The sequence below is a fragment of the Bradysia coprophila genome (assembly GCF_014529535.1).
Source record: "Bradysia coprophila strain Holo2 chromosome X unlocalized genomic scaffold, BU_Bcop_v1 contig_26, whole genome shotgun sequence".
Taxonomy (NCBI): domain Eukaryota; kingdom Metazoa; phylum Arthropoda; class Insecta; order Diptera; family Sciaridae; genus Bradysia; species Bradysia coprophila.
In genome coordinates this window covers 5065206-5090690 of record NW_023503313.1, presented here as the reverse complement: position 1 = coordinate 5090690, position 25485 = coordinate 5065206, and the positions used below count along the sequence as shown (strand labels likewise).

At 34.9% G+C, this 25485-nt stretch overlaps 1 protein-coding gene across 2 annotated transcripts in view; it reads left to right on the top strand.

Annotated features, from left to right (window-relative positions):
* LOC119069158 (ras-related and estrogen-regulated growth inhibitor-like protein) overlaps positions 1-25485 on the top strand; it is a 53964-nt gene that overhangs the window by 1129 nt on the left and 27350 nt on the right. The window lies entirely within an intron of this gene.

Sequence of the window (25485 nt, the reverse complement as noted above, 5' to 3'; positions counted from 1 at the left end):
CAGAAGCATATTTGGACACCATTTTGTAATAACCAAGTTTCTTCCATTTAAAAAAAATGTCTTTAAACATGGTTATTGCAAAATGCTGCTGATTTTGCAGTTGTCAAATTAAACCCGTCACAGCCATAAAATTACCTAGCCCAAACTGTTGAATGGATAGTCGAAGCATTTTCATCAAGTCCATACAATCAAGAAAGCTCTGGTGAAAAACTAATTTCTCTGCTCAATCGTTTAAAGTCAGTCTCGAATAAAGACCAAAAGCGTAAAATGCCTTTGATTAACTGGATAGATTTTGAACTATAACACAAAGATCTACATAAGATCTTCAGTCTCAAAAAAGAATAGAAAATCATGGTGTTTGCTGAGAGCTTATACTTTTTCGTTTAATTTCTTTGAAAAATTCATTCAACGTTTTACCAGTACAGTACGAGTCTGTTACTTGATATCAATTTCAGTTTCAATCTATCTATTTTTGAAATCTATTACTTCATTATAGTTATGATTTAAGCATTTCGCTGTAAAAGGTCAGGTTAGCCCGGACAATAACCCTTGTTTTGTCGTAGCTTTTTATAGTAGATCATCGATAAGCTCAATAAGAACAAACTCGTTGAGTTGGTTAATTAATTCGGGGATTCATTGTAAGATTAAAGAAAAACGAAATTCTAATGATGAACACTGACAAGGATTTATAGCATGTGTTTCGATTCAGTTGAGTACTTCTTAAAACAGTCAAACAAGCCTAGGAAAATTTCTACCACCACCGCTAAGCTTGATTGTCCTATTTTCCAAATGTATGTGCACATGTAAGGCAAGTTGGTTAAACCGAAAAGGATCGAAATGGACCCATTTTTGACATAGTTCATTGAAACATGCCGGGATACACTGATGAACCTGTGTTTCTGTAAAAAATGGTTTAAAAATTTTCAATAAATTTATGCCCTACATGTTTCATACACCAGTCCTTGACCATCAAGTCTTTTACGGTTTGTTCTAACTCGTCAGGTAGTCGCCTCATTCCGGTACTCAGCTATAACGATATTTACGAACGTTTTAACGACGAAAACATAATAGTTTTAATTCATTAATTATGGATGAAAGGGAAAGAACAGTAACCACTACTGTTTGTGGATTTGAAACTCTCTTCGAGTTTTTTCGTTGTAGTTCGATTTAGAGAACAAAATTATTTTTTCTCCAATGAAATGCACAAAAAGCGGACGTTCTAATTTTCTTAAAACTGTGCTAAGAAATTATTTTTTTAATTTTTAACCGATATTGGTTTCGACTGCCACAGTTTCCTTCAGTTCTCTAGCTTTTCATTCGGCGAATAAGTAAATTTTTGTACTATGTTCCAACCTGTTCATTCAAACAACTTAAACTCTGACAAAATCGAATACAGGGAGTTGTTGTGATTTGTAGATGATTCCACAAAACATTTATTTGCACGCACAGAATTTTGAAACCCGACACATTTTCTCTTTGTGGTTTGCTGGTTTTTTTTGAGAACTTAGCTTTTTACATGGAAAAATCAAAAGCTCAAATAAATCACCAAAATAGAAAATATGTTCTCAAAATTCCGTAAGAATGAAAATCGAGATTTATTATTTTGGTGTTTCATCCTTGCTCCTAGCGCGTGCCTAACCAAAATTCAAGATTTTCATTTGATCAACGAAATTCTTGTGGAATCATTTACAAACAAAAAAAAAACTCCCAAATTAGAAACATGTTGAATTTCACTTTTTCCTCGCTGAAGAATTTAATCTAATATTTTACCCGTGAAAAATTCTTCTTCTTCTAAAATTACCAAATCAAAAACTCATCGACATGTCTCCTTCTTAAAATGTTCAGAAGAAATCTGTTGGTTCGAAACCGAACCCAATACGTTTTGTACATCAAAAGCCAAATAAAAATTCTGCTTAGTTATTGGCCGTACGCATAAAACAAAAGTTATAATCTTTTTCTTAAGAAAAGAAAAGAAATAATTGAAATCATGAAATACAGAAGTATAAACGAAATGAAATCCACAGTTAAATTTTTATTTTTTGTTTATGCCAAAGGGACTCGTTTCATATGTCGGTAATAACTTTTAAAAAAAGAGCTCAGTAACTTTATAATTACCTTTAATGATTTTATATATTCGTAAGTACAGAAAATAATTAGACAGGTGGTGTTTAGTTGCGTGAAAACATCGAAGAATACGTTTCTCTTTCATCGTGCAGATTCAGACAACCGACAGAATAAATATTTCTTTTCGTAAGATTGAACTCATCGATTTGGTCGATATTTTAATTTAGAGTCTACTGGGATTATGTCAGTAATACAAGTGATTAGTATCTGAGATATTGTATCTGAGGGAATACTTACCTACTACTCAGTTGGGCACTAGAACCTACTATTAGTTTTACCATCCTCCAGCATATTTCTTCAATCGGACCTATTCCGCGCCAACATTCTGCAATCGCTCACTCCTAGTACTTTCAGATCTGACTCGATCGCATCCTTCCACCTAGGGTTTGGTCTACATGGTTTGCGACTACCATCATTTCTATTTAGCAACTTCTTAGGCACACGCTCCTCGTCCATTCTTTGTCATCTTAGTCGGTTAATTTTGATGAAATTGATTATATCTCGCTCCTTGTAAAGCTGGTAAAGATCATGGTTGAATTTTCTTCACCAATTGCCTTCCACGGTTACTGAAATACAGTGCGAAGGAGCGTCTGTTCTTCTCGTTTTATCATGCACCAAGCTTCCTATCCAATCCATACGTCACAACTGGTAGTTAAGTTCACACTTAAGGCTAAGGTTGAGTGTTTTTGATGGAAAGAGTTTTTGAAGACTGTAGTGACTCCTGTTACTAATCGTTACCCTTCTACGTATTTCCTCTTCGATGCTGTTACTACTGTTGACCAGTTGACCCATTGTAAATAAAGCTATCAACAGTCTCGAAGTCTGATCCATTTACCGCCATGTACTTGGGCTTTTTAGCCCCGTACGAAGTACTGGGGGCTTATAAGATTAATATGCCGTTTGTAACACGTCGAATTGGAAGCAGACAGTAAGGGCAAAGCATTTGGTTATGTTCATAGATGACGAATCCGCAATAAAAAAAATGTCCGTCCGTGAGCCCTCTAGCTTGAGTAAATCACAACCTTTTTTCAAAATTCTTTTTTTCCCCGATTGGTATCGACAAAAGTAAGGTCAAGTTCGAAAATGGGCATGGTAGGGTCGGCCCCTCCAGAGCTAGGGCCCTATAGGTGTTTTTCAGTCTTTCGACGATATCTACCGAAATACGCACGCAATAGCTGCTTGTGATATATCAAATGAAAGGTATTGACGAGTAGAACAAAGTTGCTGAACATTGTTTTTGGGTAAGATGCAACGTGGGCTTGTTGGGAAGGCTCAAAGGTCGTTCCTCGGCCCTAAGTGTTTTTTGCACATAAATCGAGTAAATCTCATCCGATTTTGCTAGATTTAGTTTTTTATGGAAGGTAGTTGAATACCGAAAAGAACGTGGCGAAAAAAGTTTCAAATTTGGGCCCTTGGACTAAGGCCGCTACTCGGCCCTAAGTGTTTTTTGCACATAAATCGAGTAAATCTCATCCGATTTTGCTAGTTTTTGTTTCATTTGAGAGATAATTGAATGCCGAATAGAATGATGGCAAAAAAAGTTTCAAATTTGGGCCCTTGGACTAAGGCCGCTACTCGGCCCTAAGTGCTTTTTGCACATAAATCGAGTAAATCTCAACCGATTTTGCTAGTTTTTGTTTCATTTGGGAGGTAATTGAATACCCAATGGAAAGTTGGCAAAAAATTTTGGGTTTCTAAAATAATGTCGTAAATTGTTGGTTTTATTTGAAAGGTACTTCGTACGGGCTTTCGTAATTGCGCTATGATCAATTTTAAAAATGAACAGTTTCAGTAAATTTGACAATGCCCAACTTGACTTGCATTTTGGTAACAGACGCATTAGAGGGTTGTGGATGTATTAGGGTTCCGGGCTTATTAGGGCTACGGACGTATTATGGTTGCGGACGAAATAGGATTACGGGTTGTACGGGGCTAAGTCGCAGCAAACGCTCCGACTGTTCTGATGCCTTGTTTTCACTGACCTTAAGACCTTTTCCTCAATGTTTGTGAAGTTTACTATAACGATGTCAACATTCCGTCCAATTTAATCTAGGTCTCGTAACACCTTCTCAAGAACAATGTTGTCTAAGTCCTTCCAAGTCTGCAAAGGTTTCAGAGAGATTGTTACGAATTCTGACCCTTGCTCTCGCATGTGACGAAGTCATTTTAACCAGATTAATGAGTTTTCTGTATGAATACTAAAACCCAATTTTCAGTTGAATTGGATTGATCTATTTGATTATACTTTGCATTTACGAACTCTATCTAAAGGACATTGCTTTCAACTCGTTTATAGATTAGGGAAAAATTTAAACCAAAATCTTATGATGAGCTGCTGACCGCTGTATTTGAATCAAAATTTCGGTGAATTTTCTGATCTACCACGAATAAGACCAAAGACATAAGATAAAGAATTGTGCATCCTCTGCTGAAAATTGCTGTTTGACAAAAAGAGCACGGTGTTACTTCATCCCTTTTCCAAGTAATTTTTTTTTCTGTCTTTCGTTAGCTTCTTAGCCACAGACTTTAATAATATAAACCTAAATTCTCCGTCAAAATATTCGATGCATATAACATGATAACATGTAATATAATGACTGCGGCTTAAACAACAATAAAAAAAAAAACTTCTTTGACCACAACGAAAAATATTTGTTTCATGATGGTATCGTAGGCTGGTTGAATCAAATTTGCAGCCGAAAATTGTTTCCACACGATCGATTTAATTCATGGTTGTTGAAGAAGATAGTGTAAGTGAAAATATTCTTCTTCTTTTTTTTCGTTGTTCTTGTTGTTGTTGTTGTTGTTGGTATTATGTGAGTAAGATATGGTATGGATAGAGTTTCTTAGTCATCGAGGCATTTGCATTTTTTATATAAGGGCATCAAGAGAGATACTTTTTTTTCTTCTTTATTTTAATGTAATTACTACTTCGAATATGTATCTATACCGCCGTAAAGAAATTTCAAAGAGAATAAATCTTCTCCACATAGCATATCATAAATGTATATTTATACCATCATCTAAGGCCTAATGTGTGTAAAACTGAGTGTATTACGGTGCAAGGACCTCTGTTGTATTTTACTGTCTGCAATGTGTGAATGGTAGTTATGATTGTTGAATTATAAATCAAATATGGAAAACAGACAGAAAATTAGATATGTGCATAAATGAGATACATTATGTGTAACCAGAACATTTTAACCTATAATTACCATTAAATTTGCTGTGTGGATTTTTTTCCATTTCGTTGTTCGGCTAAGAAGATGATTGGATTTCAAGTACTTCATCATTCAGAATGATTTCGTTTTTGTTTGTATGCTCCAGTGCAACATATATAACATAAAAGAGCTATGAACACAAGCACGAATACGTTTTCCGAAACCGAAATGGAAAAAAATATTGAAATTCACAATTGGCGTGCAGTTAAGTGTAGGATTGATGGGGCAATCTTGTATCAATGAACAACCAAATGAATCTAAAAAATTGTTTAAAATAAATTCAAGAAGGGATTGGTTCAGTGATGGAGGTACAATTCGTTTGATCGGGCTCAATGTTGGTCATATCCGAAGGTTGACGCAGTAGCGTGCCTGAAAAAAAAAAATAGTCGCAGTTACAAATGGTGGAGTACATTGAGTGTAAATAACATCTCGATTGCTCTCCGACACCTAAAAATAGTTCAACAACGAATTGGGATTGAGAAATGTAAGCACATCCACGAGTGCTGAATGCTGACTTAGCAATGGATTTGTTTTTAAAGCACAGCTGTACATTTTTTTCTAATTTTTCTAAGTCAGCTACATTAGCAAAACCTGCAGCTATGGGGATATTCCGACACTTCTTCCATATTCGGGCACTTAGTCCGATCTAACAGGTACTCTTAATTACAAAACTTTTAAATTGTTACGAAGTGTTGCTTGCCAAACGTTTAGGAACAGACCAACCGCTTTTTCTTTTTTTCTTTTTATAAAAAGAAATTTCGTTTGAAGCAAAAAAAAATTGCGACTTCTATTCGCACTCTGACCCTAGTGACGCCCCCTTTGATGTTCATTAAACTATAAACTCTGGATTTTATGGCTAAACGTATAACTTTTTTTTTTACAGAGCACAAAGTTGATCGTTGCTATGACGCCTTCAATAGAGAGGAAAAAAATGATTTCACTTTTTTTATCGGATAGTGCTCACGATTCAATTTGTTTTTTCCTCTTCAACACACTCGCATGTGCTTTTTTCGTTCGTTGTTGCTGTTGTTGCTCAAGAAGTATTGTTTTGTTTTATTGGTGATTATGATTAGTAATAAACGTAGATTTACCACGGACAATTAACGATATTATAACATTACAGGCATGAAGTAGTAAATTTTAAGAATTTTCTCCGTCTGGCAGCAAAAAAAAAATTGTTCAAAGAAAGATGTGCGACTGGTTGTCTTCACACACATATTATGATCGAAAAAAAAGTATTTTTATGCAAAATAATTAAAATTTAATATGAGTGAACGGTTTTACATCATCAGGCAACACCATGTGTTGTGTGATCAATAAATTTAATGCCGTTGCCCCGAGGGTTAATTTTTTTTTGTTTCTTAAATAATTGGTCTCTGGGAATTAGTTGTCTTGAATATTTATTGATACAAATCGTTCTATAAATGAATTAGATTTTTCGCTTGCATACCGGAAGCTGTGCTGTTTTGCACAAAATATGCGAAGCCGTACATCGTTCCACTTTACATGACTGGGGATAAAAAGTAGAGTTTTTGTGTGAATTTTGTTGATCTGAGGGGAGGCCGAGGTCAATAAACACACGAAAACGAGAATTTTCATATTTTATCCCAAAGTATGTAATGGGTTTTACATGCTGCGGGCTTTGAAAGTTGTGCTTAAAACATGAAAAGTACGGTTTTAGACGCATGTAGCATTTAAAACTTTTTACGTGTTACGGCATGTTTCATTTTCATTTCACGTAAAGCCTTGTACTTACGAGGCTCCAAGCTGTGTATTTGACAAGTGGGGAATACAGCCCTCCCCTTCGGGTCGAGCTATAACACCCCACTTATCAAATACAAAACTTGGAACCTCGAAAGTAATATACTATTTCACATAACAAACGTGTCGCAATGATGAATTCCTGATATTAATTAAATCTGTTAAGTTTTTTGTTTTAAGTGTCGCTTAGTGCTTGATAGAAAATCTTTTACTTCAACAATCTTAACATACGTTTTGGCATATGAGAGTATTCAAGGATTTCTTTCGCTTATTTTGGTTCTAGTTTTCTATAACAGATCACACTGGATTTCTGGGCTTTTCTCCCGCAATTTGCATATTCTATTTTAACATCATTTCTTGAAGCTATTGTCATACTACCCGTTTTTTAAATATATATAGTTTTCTGGCTATGACTAGGAGTATGTTCGAAATTTGTGTACCCTATCAGGGATTTCATTTATGTGATGTATGAGATACGCTGATAATACCGTTGTGTCCATTCGAGTGGACTGGCAAACTTAGTACGACAGATAGAATGTTATGAATTGTGAAGTCAATTGGTAAATTTTTGAATAAAACTTCAGTCGCATATAACGACGCCATCATAAAAACCGATATTATAGCTGTGAAGAACGATGAGGGAAAATTTAGTAATCTTTGAATACATTTGACAAATCGTTCAAACAAGAGGTCTACATTCTCGTTCGTAAGTTCTATCAAAAATCATTTCATATTAAGAATCGATAATGCGATCACGTCCAAATAATACCAGAAAATATGAATTCTCAAGAAGGCAACCAAAACGAACGAATCTTCCGAGACAGTCTATGCACTTAAAATAATTCATACCATGTCATAATCCTTCGTTACATCATACACAAATAATGCCACAAAAGCTTCACCATTAACATTGTACGTACGAAGAAGTATGCAAAATGCATAATATGACTCAACGCAACAACAACAACAACAAAGAAGCGCAAAAAAAGAGCGAAGAAATGAAAAAAACGTAATAAATACATTTTCTGCACAAATTCTTTAGCTTCGCATCATATTATATAGGAAGTTACATTCGACATGATAAAAATAAATTTTGTACACATGTAACACTAATATACACACCGTATATTATATAAGAACTGTTCTTCTGCCTATCCGAAAATACCTCGTCGTCGTTTTTTTTTTTTTCGTTAAGACCCATGTAATATTAACAATTCACCGCAATAAGAACCAAAGCCAAGCAAAATGAACAATAATAATGTCAGGATGAGAGGTTACACCAGAGGTTATAATAATGTGAGCAGAGAAACAAGGCTCTGACATAGTCGCAATAATGTAACATGTATTTTAAATTGTAATTTTTGTCAGTTTTTTTTTCTGTAAAATTATTTTTATTGATCATGAAAGATCGAAAAAAGAGAATGTTTTCTTTATTATTTACAGAAGAAGAAAATAATAATAAAAAAGAAACAATCCGAAATGTCTTTGTTTTTGTTCAATGGAAATTTATTTTTTACATTTTTCTTTTCACTTCCAAAAAATAAAGTTATGTTAACTAACTCCATTTAAGAATAATAATCGGAGAAACAAAATGTTATGCTGAAATTGATTCTTGTAATATGCTAAATTCGAGTCACTTCTTTTTCGTTAAGTTATGCAGCTGAAAAATATGTGTCAATACAAATTTACAGTGACAAATTTATTGATTGAAGAATTTATGAATGCCTTTGGTGGTTGTAATCGATGCATATAAAATTCAAATTTACCGAAAAATCAGACCTATCTTTTTGGGTGTGCCAGGTCCCTTAACTGACGGATTTTCTCAATAGATTTTTGTAATTGTAACCAAAGTATCACAGACGGGTCTTGTTCAAAGCAGTTCTTTGTCTCGCTTTGCCATAAATTGTTCATTTCTTCTATTTTATTATTCCTAAATTTTAAAACAAGGGAACGCTTAAGTCTCCTTGTCTGCTAAAAGACACTGCAAAGAGTGCGCATTTCCTAATCACCTCTTGAATAAAAATTCAACTCGTCTGAATTACTACCCTCACGCTGAAACTTATTTTTTCCTATCATCGACACTAGAGGTGAGCGCCGGCGCCAGTCGCGCCGATAGCAGCCGAAAATTTCAGTAAAAAGTCAGCCGCCATATTTTAAATTGTTCAGTCGATTGCGCCGCCGCCGGTAAAAATAAAACACTGCGCCGCCGCTGCGCCGCCGGTTTATTTTTTGCTCATTTTTCGGCGCAAAGTAGAGGTAATTGGGAATGAATTAGTTTCAAGTACAAGAAAAAATAAATTTGTATCAAAAAAACATTACAGAATTGAGTGAGGAAAACCAACATATTGTACAAAATGAGAACGCATGGCAGACAACTAATATTTGACTAATGATTCGAAAAAATCTGTATAAGTGATGGTATCTAGTGAAAAATGGACTCGTCTGTAAAGTCAGCTCCTTCGCTGCGCTCGTATACGTTGATAAAAATGAAACTAGTGCAGATTTCGAAAAATCTGCCAAAATAAGTTTGAGTTTCGGCTGATTGGAAAATCCCGACTTTCTCAGATACTTTATGCACGTTTTGGATTTTGAGAACTTAAAATTAGTGGAACATTGGTGGTCTTCTTTATAAAGTACAATAGAAAGTCAATTACTTATTTTTCCGTTTGAATGTCCAATTTTTCTGGCAACAGCTATTTGAAATTTGAGTAACAACAAGATGAATAAAAAAAGGCCGATGCTATTCGGCACCGGTGTCGAATAGCATGCACTGTGTTGTATGGCTATTCGACACCGGATGCGAATAGACAAACAACACAGTGCATGCTATTTGACACCGGTGTCGAATAGCTAAACAACACAATGCATGCTATTTGACACCGGTGACGAATAGCCACACAACACAGTAGATGCTATTTGACACTGGTGTCGATTAGCCAGGCAACACAGTTGATGCTATTCGACGCCCACCTTTGGGAGCCAGAAATAAATTTCGCGCGCGCGAAATTTATTTCTGGCTCCCAAAGGTGGGTGTCGAATAGCATCAACTGTGTTGCCTGGCTAATCTAGACTTCGGCTTGGGATACAGCCCTCCCCTCGAAGATATACAAATTTCCCACGTTATGTAATAATTTTGCTAGTGATTTGGATTTGGTTATCACTTTGAATCGGCATCTTTTGTTTTTAAGGCCATCGGTAAGTTGTGTTCGCAGTGTATGATACCACACCTGTGGTAAGAGTCAATTTTTGTCACTGCTGTAGCTGAAACAGTGATGGTAAAGTTTTTACCGTCACTGCGAATAGTGACCGTAAAGTAGAAATTCATTTTGAAATAAAAATTGTCCCAACCGGGACTCGATAGCACATGAATCTAGGTCGCTACCAAGTACGCAACGAAGTCATATACTTGCAAATTCAATTTTGATGTTTTCAACTACCTCTCGCCAACTGCGATAAAATGTGTTACGTTCTTGGTGAAGCAAGTGAGTCGTACAATACACGTGTCTGAATGTGTGCGCTCGTATATATCCTCGTGTGAGTGTTATTCCACTCGTTCGCTGCGCTTACTCGATACATAAACAATAAACACTCACACTCTGATATATACTCTTGCACACATTCGAACGTGTAATATCATGACTCACTTACTTAACCAAGCACGTAAAATCTTGGTGACGAGACTTAATGTCCACGTCGATTTCACTCAGGCTGATAATAGCATCCTCGACGGTAAATTTTTCGGTGTTCGGCCGTTAATAACAGCCAGAGGGTGCTAATGTCACCTTCCCAGTGTTGATAAAAACCCAGAAACGTTTAATTATCCCTGTGGGTGTTATAAACGTCTTAGCCAGTATCAATATGGCCCTGGTCCCGTAACTACGTCCACAAGGCACTAATAACGTGCTCCTGGGTGTTAATAATATACAATGTCCTATGTCCTGTCACCAAATCTTTCGATTACGGTTACTGTATTCAAAATTCATGGCGCACGCGATACGTTAGTTTACACTTCTTAGCCTTCTTATACGAAATACCAAAACGGCGGAAACCACTGCCTATTCACATCAACCTTTATCCAATATTTGAATTTCCATTTAATAGGAATTTTAACCATTTCGTCCAAATAAATGACTATGTGATGGTGTCGAATAGCATACACTGTGTTGTTTAGCTATTCCACACCGGTGTCAAATAGCATGCACTGTGTTGTTTGGCTATTCGACACCAGTGTCAAATAGCATGCACTGTGTTGTTTGGCTATTCGACACCAGTGTCAAATAGCATGCACTGTGTTGCTTGTCTATTCGACACCGGTGTCGAATAGTCACTCCGATAAAAAAATGGTTTCTGAGGTATTAGTTTCATTGAGAATGTCTTGGACCGCTTTTTATCAAAACAAGAAATTCAGCACTGGTCTTTAAATGAAATATTATAAATCTAGAGTGAAGCGAAAAAACTTTTCCGAAAAGTAATAACAATTCGCCATATAGCGCCGATTTTTGCGCCGAAATGCGCAGCCGCCGAAAAAAAAACTTCAGTCGATTCACGCCGCCGCCGATACTCTGAAAAATGTGTACAGCCGCCGCCGAACAAAAGTTGACCGGCGCACACCTCTAATCGACACCCAACATATTATGCATTTCCCATTAACTACCCTAACACTAATGATTCATAGACTTCGAAAAAGCTTTCGATTCAGTGGAAACATGGTCGATATTGGACGCATTAGACGAATGTAGAGTAGACTCAAGGTACTCCAACACAATTCGATATGTGTACAAAAATGCTACTTCATGTATAAAACTTCATAAGAGCACGGAGAAATTCAGAATTGGCCGAGGTGTAAGGCAGGGTGACACCATTTCACCGAAATTATTCACGGCGATTCTGCAGAGTATTTTTAAGAAGTTAAACTGGAGTAAAATGGGAATAAAGATAAATGGAGAGTACCTGAGCAATCTCCGCTTCGCTGATGACATTGTACCGATAGCAGCGAATCTAGGTCAGGCTCAGCTTGTGCTACAACAGTTAAGTGAAGAGGCAAACAAAGTTGGCCTCAAGATGAACTTATCGAAAACCAAAGTCATGACCAACATCGGGGACGATAGAGAAATCAAAATTGGTGACACTGTCATTGAACGAGTCGACAGCTACGTATATCTAGGACATAAGCTGAAGTTAGGTCTGGACAACCAAACTGCAGAAATAAGACGTAGGATTGGTCTTGCATGGGCAGCGTTCGGAAAACTAAGACTCATTTTCAAAAGCAAAATGAATAATAGTCTGAAACGCAAAGTTTTCGACACTTGTGTCCTTCCAGTGCTCACTTATGGAGCGGAAACGTTAACTTTAACGAAAGCATCCGAAGATAAATTGAGAGTGACACAAAGAGCCATGGAACGGATTATGCTTGGAATAACACTCAGAGACAGAATGACGAATCAATGGATTCGACAACAAACCAGGGTCGTTGATGTCATGGAAAGAATAGCATCTCTGAAATGGAGCTGGGCGGGACATATTGCAAGAAGGACAGACGAACGTTGGACCAAAAAGATCATGAACTGGCGACCATATAAAAGACGAGCTATAGGTAGACCACCAGAGAGATGGACAAACGGAATTAAGAATATTGCAGGTACAAACTGGCAGCAAATGGCAATGGATCGTACGAAATGGAAAGAAGTTGGAGAGGCCTACATCCAGCAGTGGATAGAAACAGGCTGAAAAAGAAGAAGAAGAAGAAGAATGATTTCAGTCCTCATCGAATAAAAGCGTTTTTGGAAATCCATTGAAAATTACTCAAGTTGTCGTATGATAAAGAGACGAGACAGATATTCTGTTGGAAGTAGTTCTTAAATCGCGAGGTAGGCACATTATAAGCTATAATTTATAGCACATCGTTGATCTTCAATTTCGAACGTCGAATGTCGAATGGTGTGACAAACCTTTTTTATGCATTTAACGTTTTCGGTCATGTATTTTCAATCCAATCATATTGTCATCATGTCAATGGGGCTGGGGCGTGCCGTACTAATTTGTTGAATTGTTCATTCAGCTTTTAAATTACGTAGAGAATACTAGAGAAATGGTGCAAAATGAAGTCACGACATGAGCCTTTGTCATCACTCCCCAACGCTACCCGTGACTACATTTTTTTATTTGTATTCTATTTGGTAGCCAAAACAGTTACAATCCAGGTACTTCAAAGTTTATGAAACACTAATGTTTATGCAGCGGAACTAATTTTGAATAATCTGTGATTGCTATTTATGGCCCTAAGTGATAAATGCAATAATACACCGAGTTGCACACAACGCTTTTCTCAAAAAATGCAACGAATGTTTTTTCATGCTCTCTGTGAGAAAACCCTTTTTTTCCTGAGCTGAGAAAATTTAGTTTCTCTTCACAGATGACAAAATAATACAGTAAGGACAAAACTCTCACTTCCAAGAGTCAAATACGACTACACAAGTGAAATCAAATGAAAATTTTTATTTGTATGTCCATCGTTGTGATTCATTTAACTCGTTCCTAAGTGATTACTTAAAATAAACCAAGATACATGTTGTGGGTAAATTATAATCCATTCGTCGCTTCATTGCTGTCCAAATATTTTCTAATTTCTATGATAATTGAATTATCTTTAATTAAACTGAAAAACGTTCCGAGTGTTCCATTGTGCATTTGATGTAATAATTTTTTTTTTCTTCGTAAAAAATCTCTTTTATTAATTTGCATGTATAGTAATTTAACAATTGCTAAATAACAAAAACAAATTTACATCAAATACACCGCATTCAACGGCTGTATAACCGGTAAAGTACCTAAAATGATAAGTCGACTGCTTTTTCAGACCTGGACCTGTTTTTTTATGATTTTCGTCTCCGAAACAGTTTTTAAATGAGTCCACGGATATTTTACATTTTAATAACTGGAAAAAGAAAGAAATAGAAAACCGAGGAGATTTTATGTGTGGGTCTTATTAAGGCTGAAATACCATAATACGTAAGTGAACCCTGTATAAACCACCGAACGGGTCATTTAACATTCGATTTATTACGATTGTATTAAGATGGTAAATGTATGCGAAAATTCATTCCGTTTAATAAGTAGAAATTTTTGAAATTAGAAATTAGGTTTTGAACGATTTATTGTTTAAAAACGTGTGTCCTTCCAATGCTCCAATAAAACTCATTAAACTTGAATATGTGCCTAATTGACCAGTGTCGCCTGCGTTCTAGGACACTGTGTCCATCATAAGGCCAACGGTTTCAAACCTATGCCACATCAATACGTGTAATAATAAGACTTGGGTTGAAAAATGTGTTCTTAAGATGGATTTTTTTGTTTTCAATTTTCTTCTCTATTTATCCTAAATTTTCTTTAAAATTTTCCGATTTTTTCATAAAATTTTCCGATTTTCCCTCAAAATTTTCCGACCTTTACTCACAATTAAATTTCCGAAAAAAAATTTTTTTGGAAATGATAGGGGAATTTGTAAAATAGGACATTTTCAGGAAGACAGGATAAGGTTTTCACAAAAAAGAAATAGATGATCTCGGATGATCTCGGAATAGATGATTTTCGGAAACATGCCGTAAAACAATTTGCAGTTTGATATTTATGGCCCATTGTAAATTTTTTAGCACTCGTGCAGTAATTTAGTTCGTTAATGTAAATTAAGATTATGAGCTCTTACAGATAACAGTTGCTTCTCTTGTTGAAGCAAATAATAATATAAAACTTGCACCTGGCCCAATGTGACATTGTTTTCACATTTTTTTTTAAAGCATATTAAAAAGTGTCATCCCAATAACTGTAATTCGGCGCGAATTTATTTACCCATCTTGTTAATATTTTACGTTCCGTAAATAATTTTCCATTTTAAATTATTTATTTTCCAATAAAAATATAGATCACAATCTGATCCGAGTATGAAGAAGTGAAAAAAAAACTCAAATTACAAAATGAATTAAAGCCAATAAATCAATTAATATAATTTCAATGGAAGAAAGGACTGATGATACAAAAGGTAAATTGTATGAAATGCACACACATACTGACATTCGACACCGAAATTTTTTATCTTTAGCAGAAATATGATTTTCATTTTAAAAAGTGACTGAAAGTCTAATTAACACTTAGCAATAAATAAAGCACCGAAAAAAATAAATTAAATGTCCAATTTAAAATGAATGATTATTGCATTCACCCATACCTAATAAACCCATGTCTGGGTCGAATATATGTTCCGCCACGCATAATTTTCTATAGGAAATAAACTTAAAATAAGATTTTTTTTATTCTGCTTACAATTCGCTCATCTTGCTGATATTGGAAGCAATATTAACCAAAAAAAAAACTTTTTTTAATTTATTAAACCGGAATATGAAACCAACCGTACATCTACCGTTTACTACGCACACAAAAAAATCCAACCAACCTCAAGTATAAAGTGTCCGAAAATCAAATTAATAAAATTAATGCGAATCATATAACATTTAAACTTTAATTGTCAACAAGAAGTGTGTGCATATTATTCACGCCAGCTCATTACGTATTTAAATATTTCAATTTAATTTGTAAGCATATATACTCCGAACGTTTTTTTTTTTTGTTCATGGTATTGATGTTTATAGGTCGAGCACAGAACGCCCGTAAACTGATTATTTTTTACTTGGTGGAATAAACCGAAACAAATGAAAAATGTCAGTTGAACAAATTTAATTTTTACCCTGTGCCGTCAAATTTTTTTAATAATCGGCTGTTTTGAATATTCATGTCTTAAAAATATTAAAGAATTAAATCGACGCGATATGCTGGCTTGCATACCACTTCTTCGTGGTTACTTATAAAAATGTAAAGTAACAAGCGCATTACTTCTGTTATATATACATAATGGTATCATTATTTTTAATACTCTCTGATTCTTCAATCATGTTTTTTTATCCTGTTATTTATGTTGAATTCATTTTTTTTTTCATTTCTGTTCCTCGTCTCTTCAGAGTAATGTTAAAAATGTAATGTCGAGTTCGAAAAGGTAATTTTTTTAGTAGATGTTATAAATAAATAAATAAATTTCTTAAATTGAGAACCTTTTCGAGTCACGGGTCCAAGATAATAATAAAAAAAAACAACGAGAAGAAAACGCCACACATTTCATATTTTTCGGACTCCGTTTTCTTTCAGAGGATACGTGATGTAAAACATGGAAATTATATTTGTTGTTAAAAAACAAGAAACACGGACCCATTATGTTCAGTTCATGTTATAAATTTTGCTTACTATCATGATTCATGAATGTTGTACACAGATATACAGAAAGGATTTATTTATGGAGAGGTTTATCAAAAAAAAAAAAACAGAAAGAAAGAAAAAAAAATCGCATTTAGACAACCACACTTTGGTATTACTCATTTATTATTGTGTCTAATAATTTACATATTTGTCAGTCTTATTTTGAAACAATTTCCTCAGTGAAATGTTTATTTGCACAGACCTCGAATTAATGTTAATAGTTTCAGTAGTTTATTACAGATATTTGAACTATATGAAGCACTACGGGAAAAACTAATTATTCGAATTGCTTTACATAAATCTTTTGTGCCATTCCATAAAATGTGTAAGATTTTAGTAAATTAGCAACTGGTTTTTTGTGTGCATTTTATCGGTTATTAATTTTGATTTATGTTTTTGAATGTGCAATTAAACGGTTTCAGATTGAAATTGTCACACTAACAATCCGAAAAAGTATCAAGCAACGAGACTCTAAAGCAGATTCTCTTCAGCTTAGATGGACCAAGATGGTTTAATGGATTTTATTTTGAATGTCAGAATGACATTAGAATATGAAATAAATTTTTGTTTTTATTTCTACAAAATCTAATACATCGTGTATTTCAACATACACTCATATGCTATATAAACACCACGACGATTGGAGCTCATCGCCATTCGCTTATGATGATAACAGATGAAAAATCGCTCTATCAGTGTTCTTGTTTTGTTAGTAAATAAAACATTTTACTTTAATAGTGAGGTAATATGGCCATTCCCTCACTAGTGAAGACCCTTTCCCTCGCTCGTAAAGTAAAACGCCATACTTTACACGTGAAATAATTTGATATCTCGTATCACGATGAGTAAAAGTACCTCGGGCTGAAGCCCTCGGATACTTTTACTCACGAGATACGAGATAATTTAATTTATTTATTCACCGCCAAAAAATTGGCTGCATACAAGATACATAAAAGTAAAATCTTAAGCCAAAAGTATCAGTCACAAAATATCACATTCAGTTACGTTAATCATAAGAATCAAATATTCAAAACTTTCACTGATCAACAATTCTATTTTCTTTAAGTCTTCGTTTTAATTCCGCCTTAAAATCACTCCTGTCCATCCACAATATATCACTGAATTCGTTTACCGATCTGATGATTTTCGCCAATTTCGTTGATTGTGTCCATAGTTGTTTCCATAAATCGCTTCAGCTAGAGGCCTATCATTTCGCAACAAGTGATGCTGTGTCCTTCTGATTAGTCTCGCTTCAATATTCGAATCATTTATTCTTTTGTGAAACAAATCATACGCCATCACTGCTGTTGTAATTTTCCTTCGAATTGATAACTTTTGCAACCCAAGTTTCTCGCATCGCCCTGTGTACGGTGCCAGTCGAAAAGGTGGAATACGATTCGTGTCTCCAAGCGGATGCATAACAAACTGTTTTTGCACTGATTCGATATCATCACTGTAGTTCTGTTGATAAGGATCCCAGATCACCGATGCAAACTCTAACTTTGACCGAACGTATGATTTGTACAGAACCACCAACGCACTCGTACCAAATTGTCCTTTCGAAATTGTTTTAATGTATCCCATTGATTGTCTAGCCCTGGTTATACACCGTTCCATATGCGCAATGAGTGAAAACTGTGGGTCGACTGGGATTCCAATATCTCGAACTTCTTGCTTTCGTTCGATGACGTGATCGCCCATGAAATACGTGACGTAGAATGGATCGTTTATTCGTGCAATGGTGATAACTTCGCATTTACCCAAATTAAATGGAAGCCTGTTGCTTTTGCTCCAACTCAGGACATTATTGATGTCGGTTTGAAAAAGTCTTGAATCAGCCGTCGAACCTATTTCCAATGCCAATTTTATATCGTCCGCAAACAACAGCGGAAGTGAGTACTGGACACATTCCACAATGTCGTTTATGAAAATCAGGAACAACGTTGGACCGATAACACTTCCTGCTGGGACCCCTGACGTTGCTGCATATGTTCTGGAAGTGGTGTTACCAATTTTCGACTGTGAACTTCCGATTGTGAACCAATTCGAATAGCCATCTCGCTGTTTTCTTTCCAATACGAAACAATTTCATCTTTTTTATCAACTTCCGATGCCAGACTTTGTCGAATGCATTTTCGAAATCACCATAATAAACGTCGAGCTGTTGTTTCTTGGAAAATGCGCCGTGTGCTGCTACTGACAGGTTGAGTAAATTCGTATCTCGGTCTGAAGCCATGTTGAGCGTTCGTGATATAGGGACTGATGCCTCCTAAAAGCTTTGGTTGAATTGCTCTCTCGTAGATTTTCAATACAATCGAACTGATTGCGGTAATGCGGTAGTTTTTCACGTCATTATACACAGGAACCATTTTTGAAATTTTCAGTTTTGATGAGATATTTCCCAGTTCCATTTGTTTTCGATGCAATATCCACAATGGCCACACTAAGCCATCCACACAGCTCTTTATGAAGATCGGCGAAATATCATCAGGACCAGCACCACTTTTGGCATCTAATTCACGGATAGCTTTGCCGATATCGGACATCGTTAAATCAACATCCCATACGTCATCAGATTCTTCTCCATACACTTCGTCGAATACGACTGAAAGTTCGTCATTATCATACAGTCCTTCGAAGAAATCAGCAAACATTTCCGCAATTTCTTCTGGTTGATCCGACTTTCTTGCATTAAACAACATTTCTCTTGGATACGATGAACTTTTCTTTGCCCTCGGATACTTTTACTCACGAGATACGAGATATCAAATTACTTCACTGGTACAGTAATGTACTATATTTGTATCATAACAAAACCTGTATATCGCCAAACATTTGTATTAGGAAAGCTGCTCTCGATGTTGGAAACATAATAAATGGAAATTGAATTGAAAATCTATTACTTCATTCATTTTAACATACACTTTGCTATATAAGACCACATTAGCCAGAGATTATCACCATTCGCCTATGATTACAAATGAACTAACCGTATTGTTGACAATTAATGATTCAGTTCGTAGACATGATTTTATATTTAAATGCATTGAAGTTGTCGGTGTGACTAGAAACTCAATGATTTATTGCCTGTACGTAGAGCAAAACAAAACGTTCTAGACCTTGAGCATCGCAGTAATTAAACGTTTAAAAGATGATCTGTGCACATTATCATTATATTAACAACATAATGGCGAATGACCAGAGCCTATATATTTAGTTAAACTAAAGCTAGTTTTCATCATACGCAGCTAGACAAACAAACCAAATAAGACTGCTAACAGGTGAACAAAATTAAATGAATATCTTAATTAAACTGACACATGAATGGACATGATCTGATCATTTCTGAAATACCTGCATTTGTGGCAATTGCATTTTGAAATGCTGATAATTTAAATGACACTGCCTAAACATTATATTTGAAATGTCGTTTGACTGATTGCATCAATTAAGTAGCAATAATTTTATGCATGTTTTATAACAGCGACGGATTCATAATATGTACTACACATGATGTTGTTACCAGCTTCGGGTTGTGTTGTTGTTGTTTTTTTTGTGAATTATATGAACGACATCTATGCTGATCATTGTCGCATTTTTCTCTCAATTTTGTTTTTTGCAATGGAGGAAAAATTGAAATAAGGCATAAATATATGCATGCGAAAACACATATTGCAATAGACGTTACAGGTCTCTGTTGATGGTCGTGTTCTGATTTCACACGTTAATTCATCAAATTTAGTCACACCTTCGTTCCTCTTTCGTTTTTTTTTCTGTTACCCTCTCGTGTACGTTATACATAGCACACAAAAACTATTGAAAGTTCAGTAATTATTCATTGCAAATTTACTACTAGCGAATAGCAATAAATTATCCGAAGATAGAGTTTTTTACGCTTGAAAGGTTTCTATGTATTCCCATCAAAAAAGTATATTTTTTTCGGTCGGTAAGAATGCATCCGAGCTACATATATTCCGATTTATAAGGCTTACCTAAAAATTATTAACACAACACCAAAGATGAACGCAGGTGCATAATGATGATGATGATGTTGCTGTTGGTTTAATGTGGATATATTGCCGATTATATCATAATGGAAATTACCATCTCTGTATGCTTAGCGTTCTGTTTATTATGCTCCCTTTAGGGTATCATTTTAGTGTTTGTTCGCATGGCTGAGGACGTAACCAAAAATTTGATAATCATTCGAACATAATCAATTTATAACAACGCAACGGAATGATGGTACTGTAATGTTTTATATTGTGGCAGCCGGTAAAAATCCGCTTTTCAACTCAAAATTGGTTTTTAGGTCTTTTTATTGCTCAGACTCATTTTCTATTTCAATGCGAGGCAATTTACAAATTTATAAGTTCTTTGAAATGCAACGAGAGGAATAATAATAAAAAAAATTGAAAGAAAATAAAACACAGAATATCTTGTAGACTCATACACTGTTTATACTAAACGTTGTAAATATACTTGTAAATAGCAATAAATTACTTGTTAATAACGTTTTATGCATGAGAGATTTTCTCTGAAAATGTTTCCCATAAAAATTCATAATTGGTACTAGTGCATCGGAAATTTGCCATAGGTCAATGTTCATTAAGATACGACGACTGACTCTTTTTTTTCGTATACCGATTTTCGTATACTTTATTTGCCTATACAAAATATTTATCAACAAAAATATGTTTCGGTTGTACATACGAAAACAAACTATTCAATCGAATCAAAATTTTCCAAGATATTTTATCGATTTATGAATTGATTTACCTGTATTTTAACATGAGCAACAGATATTCGTTATTATGCTACAGATAAATCACGGTGACCGGTTTGCTGTTCGCATAGAAAAATTCAATGAAATTATGAAAATTGGCTGCGAATTTAGTAGGGATGACAGCAGAACGGAAAGATAAATTCCGAAATGTATGAAATATTTTTCTTGAATTTCTCAAATAAGATTCTTACATCAAAATCCACCAGCTGATGAATTTTAGAACAAATCAAGACTGACGAGCTTGGAGCATACTGGTAACGAAAATTCTGATACATTTGTTCTAAATTTTCTCAGATATTCTACAGTCGGCGACTTTCAAATGACTGACGCATTTTGTTTCAGCTATTTTTCAGCTGATCCAGTCACAAAAACAAATGTGTTAATACATGCTTGTGATGGCGTTTAAAGATTTAATGGCGTGGGGTACTTCTTTATGAGTGGATCAACTAAAAACAGCTGAACCAAAATTCACATAATCATTCATTCAAAAGTCGCTGACTGTAGGAAATTCATAAAATCAATTTTCCAAAAATGGGCCCTGAATGAAACTTGAATGTTGATATATTAGAATTCATGTTCATGATAATCTTGTGATATCAAGATTCGAGTCCTCGAATCTTGATATAACAACTGGAACGATGAATTAAAGCCTGTTATATCAACATTACCATTCCGAATCCTGTAAGAGTTGGGGACGTACACATGAAAGTTAGTACATCAAGAGATGAGAACTTGTTGTATCACGATTTGTACGAGCATTGATGGTGTACTAACTCCGAATTCGACTTAAATGCTCCGATGTTCTTTAATCAACTTTATATCTTACATTGAATCTTTGTACAATTTCTAGTTGGATATGCCAATCTATACTCTCTTCTGCCATGTTAAGCTAAAACAAAGTGTTTGTGTGCTTCGGAGAGCTTGAAAAACTTCTTTTGGATGCCAACAACGAAAATGTGGAGTATTTCAGTGGAATACAAAAAAAAGCTTAAAGCTCTCGAAAGCGCTTAAAATGCGATACGGTGTTTTCGCCTAACAGTCTTCTTTATTCCCCTTCCATCATTTCTCGTTGCCCTTCATTGTTAAAAAAAGTGAGCCATTTCCATTTTTCGTGAAATGAGAACAATTTCAAATATCATGTTTGCAATTAAGTCGAAAACAAAAAGTAAAGAGAAAAAAAAATTGTAAATAAATTTTATAACAAAGGAAAACATATTTAAACATTAAATATATGTAATTGTTCAAAGTTCAAGTTACAATATAATAGTTTAAAATGCATTTTACCCGATCCATACGAGTGTATATGCATTTATTGTTATGTTTTTTAATGAAATTTCTTTGCTATACTTCCGTTATGCGATTTTTATCAAGCCGAAAATAATAAAAATGAGAGACCAGCTTCAATAATAAGGAAATTAAAAAAAATATTTTGCTTCAGTAAAAAAAAAATGAATCTACGGTTTACGTTTTATAACATTAAATAAAAGCAGTTTTAGTTAAAAGCGAGAAGAAGAAAAAATATGAATCTGCATTCTGTGAGAATTGTATTAACCATTAAATAAAATTGTTTACTGACCGTAACATCTCATTGATATAGAGCATATGAGCTGACCGATGCAATTTCATTGCATTCATGGATCACGGTGTGCCTTAAAACCCTTTGAAAACTGTGCTCACTTTTTTCTACGCATGGGATCCAGCCTAATTGAGCAAGATCCTGCAGGATCCCACCAGGATCCAGCAGGATCACCAGTGGTATGACAGGTATACCACCCGGGTACATAGGGAACCAACTTTAAATGGAAGTGTCGCACCACATCGGATTTTTTTTGCTAATTCAATAGGGGGAGGTAGACTGGTTACAAAAATAGCAATAATAAGAAAAACGGCTGGGAGAATTTTTTTTGCGACCACTTTGAAGTCATTTTTCCATACATTTTCATGTATTTTATGAAAATGACAAAAATGTTTTTTTCGCCAAAATACGCATTCACAATTTTTATCATTAAAAAACATTATTTTTAGCAAAAAATTCTTCTACAGTATGCATCTAAACATTGAGATTTCGTTTATACAGCTATTTGGATATATCAAATTCTGCTGGACATGAAAAATAAATTGGGTGTATAAACGAAATCTCAGTGTTTAGAGGCATACTGTAGAAGAATTTTTTGCTAAAAATAATGTTTTTTAATGATAAAAATTGTGAATGCGTATTTTGGCGAAAAAAACATTTTTGTCATTTTCATAAAATACATGAAAATGTATGGAAAAATGACTTCAAAGTGGTCGCAAAAAAAATTCTCCCAGCCGTTTTTCTTATTGTTGCTATTTTTGTAACCAGTCTACCTCCCCCTATTGAATTAGCAAAAAAAATCCGATGTGGTGCGACACTTCCATTTAAAGTTGGTTAAGGCACACCGTGGGATATTTCGTTCTCACTATCTGGTGGTTTAAGCAATTAAGAGTGATATCGCCAAATCTTCAGGTGATTGGGAAACAAGCGATCTCCGATTTTATTGAGTGATAGCTCGTTGGATTCGTCTTTCAATTCTAGGAAACACGTGTCTTTCACTTTTTCTTAAAAAAATTTGTTTTCTGTGAAAAGCGCTCAAAAGTGAAGACATGCCAGAGGGTACCGAAAACAGTTTTTCGGCAATAACTCAAGAAAAAATTATTTTAAAGGGTTGTAATGTTGTACGATTGTCGGCCTTGAAAAGACCTACAGGTAGAGTATACGCACCGCTTGGTGCTAGTTGATCCACTAGAGTTATGACTAGAAATATAGTGAATGTTCGGAGAGTCCGCCGTCTCTGCAGCTTCGATGTACCACGGAACTGAGTATGGGGTGTTGTAGCTGGCCTCACCCACTATCGTTACACATATAAATGAACCCAGTACTTTTGGGCTGCAAGCCTACAGAAGTCTTGAAAAAAAAGTTGGTGCCAAAATGTAGATTTTTTCCTTCTTTCTGAGGGCCCAACTTCCGCTTGTTTCCAAAGTTAAAAAAATCACCTGAAGTTTTGGCGATATCACTCTTAATGCAGTTGTAATCGCCATAATATTAATGAAAAAATTGTCATTTCTTCTGACGAAAGTATCGCCTCGTTTTTTATAAGAAATAAAATCTTTTACTTCGTTTATAGTTAAAATGTAACTTTTCTTTAGAAATAGATCCGCTGAATCGTTGTTTTTACCAATAAACCAAATGATGTGCAAAAGCTCTCTCGCTAACAGATGTTTCTGGAAAAATTGCACCGCACAAAACTAAGCAAAAAAAGAGAGAATAATATCGAAATTGACAGCGGTAGTTATTATTGCGGGGGCGAACAGATATATTACTTGGACTTTCTTTTTAGCCTTTCTCGGTGAATCTAAATACGAAATAAGCACCCAGGCCAATTGAGATTGGTTTCAAATCTGTTTTGCTGCTTTCCACGGCTTAGAATGAAATACGTTTACGTTGAGTGACGTTATGTTTATTTAACTTAAGCATTTAATTAATTTTATTTCAATTTTGCGTTCCTAAACTTTGCATTTTACTTTTATTTAGACATTCACATATTTTGTGGCTATTTGAATTGTGTTGTCGTGCTATGACCTATTGTAGCCCACAAAACAAATTGTCTGTCTGTTCCCACCCGATTTTTTTCTAAAAAAAAACATCAAAATTTTGTGGGTTTGGCTAGAAACTTAAAAAAAAAATCGGACGATTGGGTCAAAACAGGTGGCCTGTTTAGAGGGATGAGTTTGATGGATATGTGTGTTACGTTAGTAAATAGTGTAGGTATTCGGATTCGTACGGGGCTGAAGTTGGCTATAGCGTCTACTATGTGCTTAACTGATTCAGTGAAATTAAGTTAAAACTGGAAATTGGTTAGGAGCCATGACAGAGCACGTCCGACCAATGTTCCTGACATCAAAATTCAGTTGAATTTACTGTTTTGTACTCTTAATGTGTACACTTTCAAAAAATTGCGCTCGTTAAGCGGTCGTTAAAGACTCGTTAAGCACTCAGTGGCCGTGTTTATATAGGCTTAACATTCGCTAATAAGCATGGAAAATGGTAAGCGCATTCTGCCGAATAAATAAAAAAAAATCGCAATTTTATCACAATTACATTCAGTGACCCATTCGGTTCATTAAGCGAGAAACGAGTCTCCCAACAACAACAACAACAACAACGTTGAAATAGTTATTGGAAATGTTTATCAAATCAACTGTAATGTGCAAACATAATTCTTAATTATGCAAGGAAATTTACCCGAAAACCAGATTTTTCGCTAACAGTTT